This window comes from Lemur catta, unplaced genomic scaffold (genome assembly GCF_020740605.2).
Source record: "Lemur catta isolate mLemCat1 unplaced genomic scaffold, mLemCat1.pri scaffold_41_ctg1, whole genome shotgun sequence".
In the NCBI taxonomy this organism is placed as follows: domain Eukaryota; kingdom Metazoa; phylum Chordata; class Mammalia; order Primates; family Lemuridae; genus Lemur; species Lemur catta.
The window spans coordinates 695,888-706,440 of record NW_025423849.1 but is presented as its reverse complement, the minus strand read 5'-3'; positions in this window follow the sequence as shown (position 1 = coordinate 706,440).

Below are 10,553 nucleotides of genomic sequence, written 5' to 3'. Positions count from 1 at the left end.
TTAGGGTTAGCATCAGCCCTAGGATAGTGTTAGGGTTAGGGTTAGGGTTAACATCAGCCGTAGGATAGTGTTAGGGTTAGGGTTAGCCTCACCCCTAAGATAGTGTTAGAGTTAGGGTTAGGGTTAGCATCAGCCGTAGGATAACGTTAGGGTTAGGGTTAGGGTTAGCATCAGCCCTAGGATAGTGTTAGTGTTACGGTTAGCATCAGGCCTAGGATAGTGTTAGGGTTAGGGTTAGGGTTAGCTTCCGCCCTAAGATAGTGTTAGGGTTAGGGTTAGGGTTAGCATCAGCCCTAGGATAGTGTTAGGGTTAGGGTTAACATAAACCCTAGGATAGTGTTAGGGTTAGGGTTAGGGTTATCATCAGGCCTAGGACAGTGTCAGGGTTAGGGTTAGGGTTAGCATCAGTTCAAGGATAGTGTTAGGGTTAGCGTTAGGGTTAGCATCTGCCCTAGGATAGTGTTAGGGTTAGGGTTAGGGTTAGCATCAGCCGAAGGATAGTGTTAGCGTTAGGGTTAGCATCAGCCCTAGGATAGTGTTAGGGTTAGGGTTAGTGTTAGCATCAGGCCCAGGATAGTGTTAGGGTTAGGGTTAGCATCAGCCCAAGGATAGGGTTAGGGTTAGGGTTAGGGTTAGCATCAGCCCTAGGATAGTGTTTGGGTTAGGGTTAGCATCAACCCTAGGATAGGGTTTGGGTTAGGGTTAGGGTTAGCATCAGCCCTAGGATAGTGTTAGGGTTAGGGTTAGCCTCAGCCCTAGGAGAGTGTTAGGGTTAGGGATAGGGTTAGCATCAGGCCTAGGATAGTGTTAGCGTTAGGGTTAGAGTTAGCATTAGCCCTAGGATAGTGTTAGGGTTAGGGTTAGCATCAGGCCTAGGATAGTGTTAGGGTTAGGGTTAGCATCAGCCCTAGGATAGTGTTAGGGCTAGGGTTAGCATCACTTCAAGGATAGTGTTAGGGTAAGCGTTAGGGTTAGCATCAGCCCTAGGATAGTGTTAGGGTTAGGGTTAGGGTTAGCATCAGCCCTAGGATAGTGTTAGGGTTAGGGTTAGCATCAGACCTAGGATAGTGTCAGGGTTAGGGTTAGGGTTATCATCAGGCCTAGGATAGTGTTAGGGTTAGGGTTAGCATCAGCCCTAGGATAGTGTTAGGGTTAGGGTTAGGGTTAGCATCAGCCCTAGGATAGTGTTAGGGTTAGGGATAGCATCAGCCCTAGGATAGTGTTAGGGTTAGGGTTAGGGTTAGCATCAGGCCTCGGATAGTGTTAGGGTTAGGGTTAGCATCAGCCCTAGGATAGTGTTAGGGTTAGGGTTAGGGTTAGCATCAGCCGTAGGATAGTGTTAGGGTTAGGGTTAGCCTCAGCCCTAAGATAGTGTTAGAGTTAGTGTTAGGGTTAGCATCAGCCCTAGGATAATGTTAAGGGTTAGGTTTAGGGTTAGCATCAGCCCTAGGATAGTGTTAGTGTTAGGGTTAGCATCAGCCCTAGGATAGTTTTACGGTTAGGGTTAGGGTTAGCATAAGCCCTAGGATAGTGTTAGGGTTAGGGTTAACATAAACCCTAGGATAGTGTTAGGGTTAGGGTTAGGGTTATCATCAGGCCTAGGATAGTGTTAGGGTTAGGGTTAGGGTTAGCATCAGTTCAAGGATAGTGTTAGGGTTAGCGTTAGGGTTAGCATCTGCCCTAGGATAGTGTTAGGGTTAGGGTTAGGGTTAGCATCAGCCCAAGGATAGTGTTAGGGTTAGGGTTAGCATCAGCCCTAGGATAGTGTTAGGGTTAGGGTTAGGGTTAGCATCAGGCCCAGGATAGTGTTAGGGTTAGGGTTAGCATCAGCCCAAGGATAGTGTTAGGGTTAGGGTTAGGGTTAGCATCAGCCCTAGGATAGTGTTAGTGTTAGGGTTAGCATCAGCCCTAGGATAGTGTTAGGGTTAGGGTTAGGGTTAGCATCCGCCCTAGGATAGTGTTAGGGTTAGGGTTAGGGTTAGCCTCAGCCCTAGGATAGTGTTAGGGTTACGGTTAACATAAACCCTAGGATAGTGTTAGGGTTAGGGTTAGGGTTATCATCAGGCCTAGGATAGTGTTAGGGTTAGGGTTAGGGTTAGCATCAGTTCAAGGATAGTGCTAGGGTTAGCGTTAGGGTTAGCATCTGCCCTAGGATAGTGTTAGGGTTAGGGTTAGGGTTAGCATCAGCCCAAGGATAGTGTTAGGGTTAGGGTTAGCATCAGCCCTAGGATAGTGTTAGGGTTAGGGTTAGGGTTAGCATCAGGCCCAGGATAGTGTTAGGGTTAGGGTTAGCATCAGCCCAAGGATAGTGTTAGGGTTAGGGATAGGGTTAGCATCAGCCCTAGGATAGTGTTAGGGTTAGGGTTAGCATCAACCCTAGCATAGTGTTTGTGTTAGGGTTAGGGTTAGCATCAGCCCTAGGATAGTGTTAGGATTAGGGTTAGCCTCAGCCCTAGGAGAGTGTTAGGGTTACGGATAGGGTTAGCATCAGCCCTAGGATAGTGTTAGGGTTAGGGTTAGCATCAGGCCTAGGATAGTGTTAGGGTTAGGGTTAGCATCAGCCCTAGGATAGTGTTAGGGTTAGGGTTAGGGTTAGCATCAGCCCTAGGAGAGTGTTTTGTAAGGGTTAGGGTTAGCATCAGGCCTAGGATAGTGTTAGGGTTACGGTTAGAATCAGCCCTAGGATAGTGTTAGGGTTAGGGTTAAGTTTAGCATCACCCCTAGGATAGTGTGAGGGTTAGGGTTAGGGTTAGCATCAGCCCTAGGATAGTGTTAGGGTTAGGGTTAGCATCAGCCCTAGTATAGTGTTAGGGTTAGGGTTAGGGTTATAATCAGGCCTAGGATAGTGTTAGGGTTAGGGTTAGCATCGCCCTAGGATAGTGTTAGGGTTAGGGTTAGGGTTATCATCAGGCCTAGGATAGTGTTAGGTTTAGGGTTAGCATCAGCCCTAGGATAGTGTTAGGGTTAGGGTTAGGGTTAGCATCAGCCCAAGGATAGTGTTAGGGTTAGGGTTAGCATCAGCCCTAGGATATTGTTAGGGTTAGGGTTAGGGTTAGCATCAGGCCTAAGATAGTGTTAGGGTTAGGGTTAGCATCAGCCCTAGGATAGTTTTACGGTTAGGGTTAGGGTTAGCATCAGCCCTAGGATAGTGTTAGGGTTAGGGTTAACATAAACCCTAGAATAGTGTTAGGGTTAGGGTTAGGGTTATCATCAGGCCTAGGATAGTGTTAGGGTTAGGGTTAGGGTTAGCATCAGTTCAAGGATAGTGTTAGGGTTAGCGTTAGGGTTAGCATCTGCCCTAGGATAGTGTTAGGGTTAGGGTTAGGGTTAGCATCAGCCCAAGGATAGTGTTAGGGTTAGGGTTAGCATCAGCCCTAGGATAGTGTTAGGGTTAGGGTTAGGGTTAGCATCAGGCCCAGGATAGTGTTAGGGTTAGGGTTAGCATCAGCCCAAGGATAGTGTTAGGGTTAGGGTTAGGGTTAGCATCAGCCCTAGGATAGTGTTAGGGTTAGGGTTAGCATCAGCCCTAGGATAGTGTTAGGGTTAGGGTTAGGGTTAGCATCAGGCCTAGGATAGTGTTAGGGTTAGGGTTAGCATCAGCCCTAGGATAGTGTTAGGGTTAGGGTTAGGGTTAGCATCAGCCGTAGGATAGTGAAAGGGTTAGGGTTAGCCTCAGCCCTAAGATAGTGTTAGAGTTAGGGTTAGGGTTAGCATCAGCCCTAGGATAATGTTAGGGTTAGGGTTAGGGTTAGCATCAGCCCTAGGATAGTGTTAGTGTTACGGTTAGCATCAGCCCTCGGATAGTGTTAGGGTTAGGGTTAGGGTTAGCATCCGCCCTAGGATAGTGTTAGGGTTAGGGTTAGGGTTAGCCTCAGCCCTAGGATAGTGTTAGGGTTAGGGTTAACATAAACCCTAGGATAGTGTTAGGGTTAGGGTTAGGGTTATCATCAGGCCTAGGATAGTGTTAGGGTTAGGGTTAGGGTTAGCATCAGTTCAAGGATAGTGCTAGGGTTAGCGTTAGGGTTAGCATCTGCCCTAGGATAGTGTTAGGGTTAGGGTTAGGGTTAGCATCAGCCCAAGGATAGTGTTAGGGTTAGGGTTAGCATCAGGCCTAGGATAGTGTTAGGGTTAGGGTTAGGGTTAGCATCAGGCCCAGGATAGTGTTAGGGTTAGGGTTAGCATCAGCCCAAGGATAGTGTTAGGGTTAGGGATAGGGTTAGCATCAGCCCTAGGATAGTGTTAGGGTTAGGGTTAGCATCAACCCTAGCATAGTGTTTGTGTTAGGGTTAGGGTTAGCATCAGCCCTAGGATAGTGTTAGGATTAGGGTTAGCCTCAGCCCTAGGAGAGTGTTAGGGTTACGGATAGGGTTAGCATCACTCCTAGGATAGTGTTAGGGTTAGGGTTAGGGTTAGCATCAGCCCTAGGATAGTGTTAGGGTTAGGGTTAGCATCAGGCCTAGGATAGTGTTATGGTTAGGGTTAGCATCAGCCCTAGGATAGTGTTAGGGTTAGGGTTAGGGTTAGCATCAGCCCTAGGAGAGTGTTTTGTAAGGGTTAGGGTTAGCATCAGGCCTAGGATAGTGTTAGGGTTACGGTTAGAATCAGCCCTAGGATAGTGTTAGGGTTAGGGTTAGGGTTAGCATCAGCCCTAGGGTAGTGTTAGGGTTAGGGTTAGGGTTAGCATCAGGCCCAGGATAGTGTTAGGGTTAGGGTTAGCATCAGCCCAAGGATAGTGTTAGGGTTAGGGATAGGGTTAGCATCAGCCCTAGGATAGTGTTAGGGTTAGGGTTAGGGTTAGAATCAGCCGTAGGATAGTGAAAGGGTTAGGGTTAGCCTCAGCCCTAAGATAGTGTTAGAGTTAGGGTTAGGGTTAGCATCAGCCCTAGGATAATGTTAGGGTTATGGTTAGGGTTAGCATCAGCCCTAGGATAGTGTTAGGGTTAAGGTTAGGGTTAGAATCAGCCGTAGGATAGTGAAAGGGTTAGGGTTAGCCTCAGCCCTAAGATAGTGTTAGAGTTAGGGTTAGGGTTAGCATCAGCCCTAGGATAATGTTAGGGTTATGGTTAGGGTTAGCATCAGCCCTAGGATAGTGTTAGTGTTACGGTTAGCATCAGCCCTAGGATAGTGTTAGGGTTAGGGTTAGGGTTAGCATCCGCCCTAGGATAGTGTTAGGGTTAGGGTTAGGGTTAGCCTCAGCCCTAGGATAGTGTTAGGGTTAGGGTTAACATAAACCCTAGGATAATGTTAGGGTTAGGGTTAGGGTTATCATCAGGCCTAGGATAGTGTTAGGGTTAGGGTTAGGGTTAGCATCAGTTCAAGGATAGTGTTAGGGTTAGCGTTAGGGTTAGCATCTGCCCTAGGATAGTGTTAGGGTTAGGGTTAGGGTTAGCATCAGCCCAAGGATAGTGTTAGGGTTAGGGTTAGCATCAGCCCTAGGATAGTGTTAGGGTTAGGGTTAGGGTTAGCATCAGCCCTAGGAGAGTGTTTTGTAAGGGTTAGGGTTAGCATCAGGCCTAGGATAGTGTTAGGGTTACGGTTAGAATCAGCCCTAGGATAGTGTTAGGGTTAGGGTTAGGGTTAGCATCAGCCCTAGGGTAGTGTTAGGGTTAGGGTTAGGGTTAGCATCAGGCCCAGGATAGTGTTAGGGTTAGGGTTAGCATCAGCCCAAGGATAGTGTTAGGGTTAGGGATAGGGTTAGCATCAGCCCTAGGATAGTGTTAGGGTTAGGGTTAGGGTTAGAATCAGCCGTAGGATAGTGAAAGGGTTAGGGTTAGCCTCAGCCCTAAGATAGTGTTAGAGTTAGGGTTAGGGTTAGCATCAGCCCTAGGATAATGTTAGGGTTATGGTTAGGGTTAGCATCAGCCCTAGGATAGTGTTAGGGTTAAGGTTAGGGTTAGAATCAGCCGTAGGATAGTGAAAGGGTTAGGGTTAGCCTCAGCCCTAAGATAGTGTTAGAGTTAGGGTTAGGGTTAGCATCAGCCCTAGGATAATGTTAGGGTTATGGTTAGGGTTAGCATCAGCCCTAGGATAGTGTTAGTGTTACGGTTAGCATCAGCCCTAGGATAGTGTTAGGGTTAGGGTTAGGGTTAGCATCCGCCCTAGGATAGTGTTAGGGTTAGGGTTAGGGTTAGCCTCAGCCCTAGGATAGTGTTAGGGTTAGGGTTAACATAAACCCTAGGATAATGTTAGGGTTAGGGTTAGGGTTATCATCAGGCCTAGGATAGTGTTAGGGTTAGGGTTAGGGTTAGCATCAGTTCAAGGATAGTGTTAGGGTTAGCGTTAGGGTTAGCATCTGCCCTAGGATAGTGTTAGGGTTAGGGTTAGGGTTAGCATCAGCCCAAGGATAGTGTTAGGGTTAGGGTTAGCATCAGCCCTAGGATAGTGTTAGGGTTAGGGTTAGGGTTAGCATCAGGCCCAGGATAGTGTTAGGGTTAGGGTTAGCATCAGACCTAGGATAGTGTCAGGGTTAGGGTTAGGGTTATCATCAGGCCTAGGATAGTGTTAGGGTTAGGGTTAGCATCAGCCCTAGGATAGTGTTAGGGTTAGGGTTAGGGTTAGCATCAGCCCTAGGATAGTGTTAGGGTTAGGGATAGCATCAGCCCTAGGATAGTGTTAGGGTTAGGGTTAGGGTTAGCATCAGGCCTCGGATAGTGTTAGGGTTAGGGTTAGCATCAGCCCTAGGATAGTGTTAGGGTTAGGGTTAGGGTTAGCATCAGCCGTAGGATAGTGTTAGGGTTAGGGTTAGCCTCAGCCCTAAGATAGTGTTAGAGTTAGGGTTAGGGTTAGCATCAGCCCTAGGATAATGTTAAGGGTTAGGGTTAGGGTTAGCATCAGCCCTAGGATAGTGTTAGTGTTAGGGTTAGCATCAGCCCTAGGATAGTTTTACGGTTAGGGTTAGGGTTAGCATCAGCCCTAGGATAGTGTTAGGGTTAGGGTTAACATAAACCCTAGGATAGTGTTAGGGTTAGGGTTAGGGTTATCATCAGGCCTAGGATAGTGTTAGGGTTAGGGTTAGGGTTAGCATCAGTTCAAGGATAGTGTTAGGGTTAGCGTTAGGGTTAGCATCTGCCCTAGGATAGTGTTAGGGTTAGGGTTAGGGTTAGCATCAGCCCAAGGATAGTGTTAGGGTTAGGGTTAGCATCAGCCCTAGGATAGTGTTAGGGTTAGGGTTAGGGTTAGCATCAGGCCCAGGATAGTGTTAGGGTTAGGGTTAGCATCAGCCCAAGGATAGTGTTAGGGTTAGGGTTAGGGTTAGCATCAGCCCTAGGATAGTGTTAGTGTTAGGGTTAGCATCAGCCCTAGGATAGTGTTAGGGTTAGGGTTAGGGTTAGCATCAGGCCTAGGATAGTGTTAGGGTTAGGGTTAGCATCAGCCCTAGGATAGTGTTAGGGTTAGGGTTAGGGTTAGCATCAGCCGTAGGATAGTGAAAGGGTTAGGGTTAGCCTCAGCCCTAAGATAGTGTTAGAGTTAGGGTTAGGGTTAGCATCAGCCCTAGGATAATGTTAGGGTTAGGGTTAGGGTTAGCATCAGCCCTAGGATAGTGTTAGTGTTACGGTTAGCATCAGCCCTCGGATAGTGTTAGGGTTAGGGTTAGGGTTAGCATCCGCCCTAGGATAGTGTTAGGGTTAGGGTTAGGGTTAGCCTCAGCCCTAGGATAGTGTTAGGGTTAGGGTTAACATAAACCCTAGGATAGTGTTAGGGTTAGGGTTAGGGTTATCATCAGGCCTAGGATAGTGTTAGGGTTAGGGTTAGGGTTAGCATCAGTTCAAGGATAGTGCTAGGGTTAGCGTTAGGGTTAGCATCTGCCCTAGGATAGTGTTAGGGTTAGGGTTAGGGTTAGCATCAGCCCAAGGATAGTGTTAGGGTTAGGGTTAGCATCAGGCCTAGGATAGTGTTAGGGTTAGGGTTAGCATCAGCCCTAGGATAGTGTTAGGGCTAGGGTTAGCATCAGTTCAAGGATAGTGTTAGGGTAAGCGTTAGGGTTAGCATCAGCCCTAGGATAGTGTTAGGGTTAGCATCAGCCCTAGGATAGTGTTAGGGTTAGGATTAGCATCAGACCTAGGATAGTGTCAGGGTTAGGGTTAGGGTTATCATCAGGCCTAGGATAGTGTTAGGGTTAGGGTTAGCATCAGCCCTAGGATAGTGTTAGGGTTAGGGTTAGGGTTAGCATCAGCCCTAGGATAGTGTTAGGGTTAGGGATAGCATCAGCCCTAGGATAGTGTTAGGGTTAGGGTTAGGGTTAGCATCAGGCCTCGGATAGTGTTAGGGTTAGGGTTAGCATCAGCCCTAGGATAGTGGTAGGGTTAGGGTTAGGGTTAGCATCAGCCGTAGGATAGTGTTAGGGTTAGGGTTAGCCTCAGCCCTAAGATAGTGTTAGAGTTAGGGTTAGGGTTAGCATCAGCCCTAGGATAATGTTAAGGGTTAGGTTTAGGGTTAGCATCAGCCCTAGGATAGTGTTAGTGTTAGGGTTAGCATCAGCCCTAGGATAGTTTTACGGTTAGGGTTATTGTTAGCATCAGCCCTAGGATAGTGTTAGGGTTAGGGTTAACATAAACCCTAGGATAGTGTTAGGGTTAGGGTTAGGGTTATCATCAGGCCTAGGATAGTGTTAGGGTTAGGGTTAGGGTTAGCATCAGTTCAAGGATAGTGTTAGGGTTAGCGTTAGGGTTAGCATCTGCCCTAGGATAGTGTTAGGGTTAGGGTTAGGGTTAGCATCAGCCCAAGGATAGTGTTAGGGTTAGGGTTAGCATCAGCACTAGGATAGTGTTAGGGTTAGGGTTAGGGTTAGCATCAGGCCCAGGATAGTGTTAGGGTTAGGGTTAGCATCAGCCCAAGGATAGTGTTAGGGTTAGGGTTAGGGTTAGCATCAGCCCTAGGATAGTGTTAGTGTTAGGGTTAGCATCAGCCCTAGGATAGTGTTAGGGTTAGGTTTAGGGTTAGCATCAGGCCTAGGATAGTGTTAGGTTTAGGGTTAGCATCAGCCCTAGGATAGTGTTAGGGTTAGGGTTAGGGTTAGCATCAGCCGTAGGATAGTGAAAGGGTTAGGGTTAGCCTCAGCCCTAAGATAGTGTTAGAGTTAGGGTTATGGTTAGCATCAGCCCTAGGATAATGTTAGGGTTAGGGTTAGGGTTAGCATCAGCCCTAGGATAGTGTTAGTGTTACGGTTAGCATCAGCCCTCGGATAGTGTTAGGGTTAGGGTTAGGGTTAGCATCCGCCCTAGGATAGTGTTAGGGTTAGGGTTAGGGTTAGCCTCAGCCCTAGGATAGTGTTAGGGTTAGGGTTAACATAAACCCTAGGATAGTGTTAGGGTTAGGGTTAGGGTTATCATCAGGCCTAGGATAGTGTTAGGGTTAGGGTTAGGGTTAGCATCAGTTCAAGGATAGTGCTAGGGTTAGCGTTAGGGTTAGCATCTGCCCTAGGATAGTGTTAGGGTTAGGGTTAGGGTTAGCATCAGCCCAAGGATAGTGTTAGGGTTAGGGTTAGCATCAGCCCTAGGATAGTGTTAGGGTTAGGGTTAGGGTTAGCATCAGGCCCAGGATAGTGTTAGGGTTAGGGTTAGCATCAGCCCAAGGATAGTGTTAGGGTTAGGGATAGGGTTAGCATCAGCCCTAGGATAGTGTTAGGGTTAGGGTTAGCATCAACCCTAGCATAGTGTTTGTGTTAGGGTTAGGGTTAGCATCAGCCCTAGGATAGTGTTAGGATTAGGGTTAGCCTCAGCCCTAGGAGAGTGTTAGGGTTACGGATAGGGTTAGCATCAGCCCTAGGATAGTGTTAGGGTTAGGGTTAGCATCAGGCCTAGGATAGTGTTAGGGTTAGGGTTAGCATCAGCCCTAGGATAGTGTTAGGGTTAGGGTTAGGGTTAGCATCAGCCCTAGGAGAGTGTTTTGTAAGGGTTAGGGTTAGCATCAGGCCTAGGATAGTGTTAGGGTTACGGTTAGAATCAGCCCTAGGATAGTGTTAGGGTTAGGGTTAAGTTTAGCATCACCCCTAGGATAGTGTGAGGGTTAGGGTTAGGGTTAGCATCAGCCCTAGGATAGTGTTAGGGTTAGGGTTAGCATCAGCCCTAGTATAGTGTTAGGGTTAGGGTTAGGGTTATAATCAGGCCTAGGATAGTGTTAGGGTTAGGGTTAGCATCGCCCTAGGATAGTGTTAGGGTTAGGGTTAGGGTTATCATCAGGCCTAGGATAGTGTTAGGTTTAGGGTTAGCATCAGCCCTAGGATAGTGTTAGGGTTAGGGTTAGGGTTAGCATCAGCCCAAGGATAGTGTTAGGGTTAGGGTTAGCATCAGCCCTAGGATATTTTTGGGTTAGGGTTAGGGTTAGCATCAGGCCTAAGATAGTGTTAGGGTTAGGGTTAGCATCAGCCCTAGGATAGTTTTACGGTTAGGGTTAGGGTTAGCATCAGCCCTAGGATAGTGTTAGGGTTAGGGTTAACATAAACCCTAGAATAGTGTTAGGGTTAGGGTTAGGGTTATCATCAGGCCTAGGATAGTGTTAGGGTTAGGGTTAGGGTTAGCATCAGTTCAAGGATAGTGTTAGGGTTAGCGTTAGGG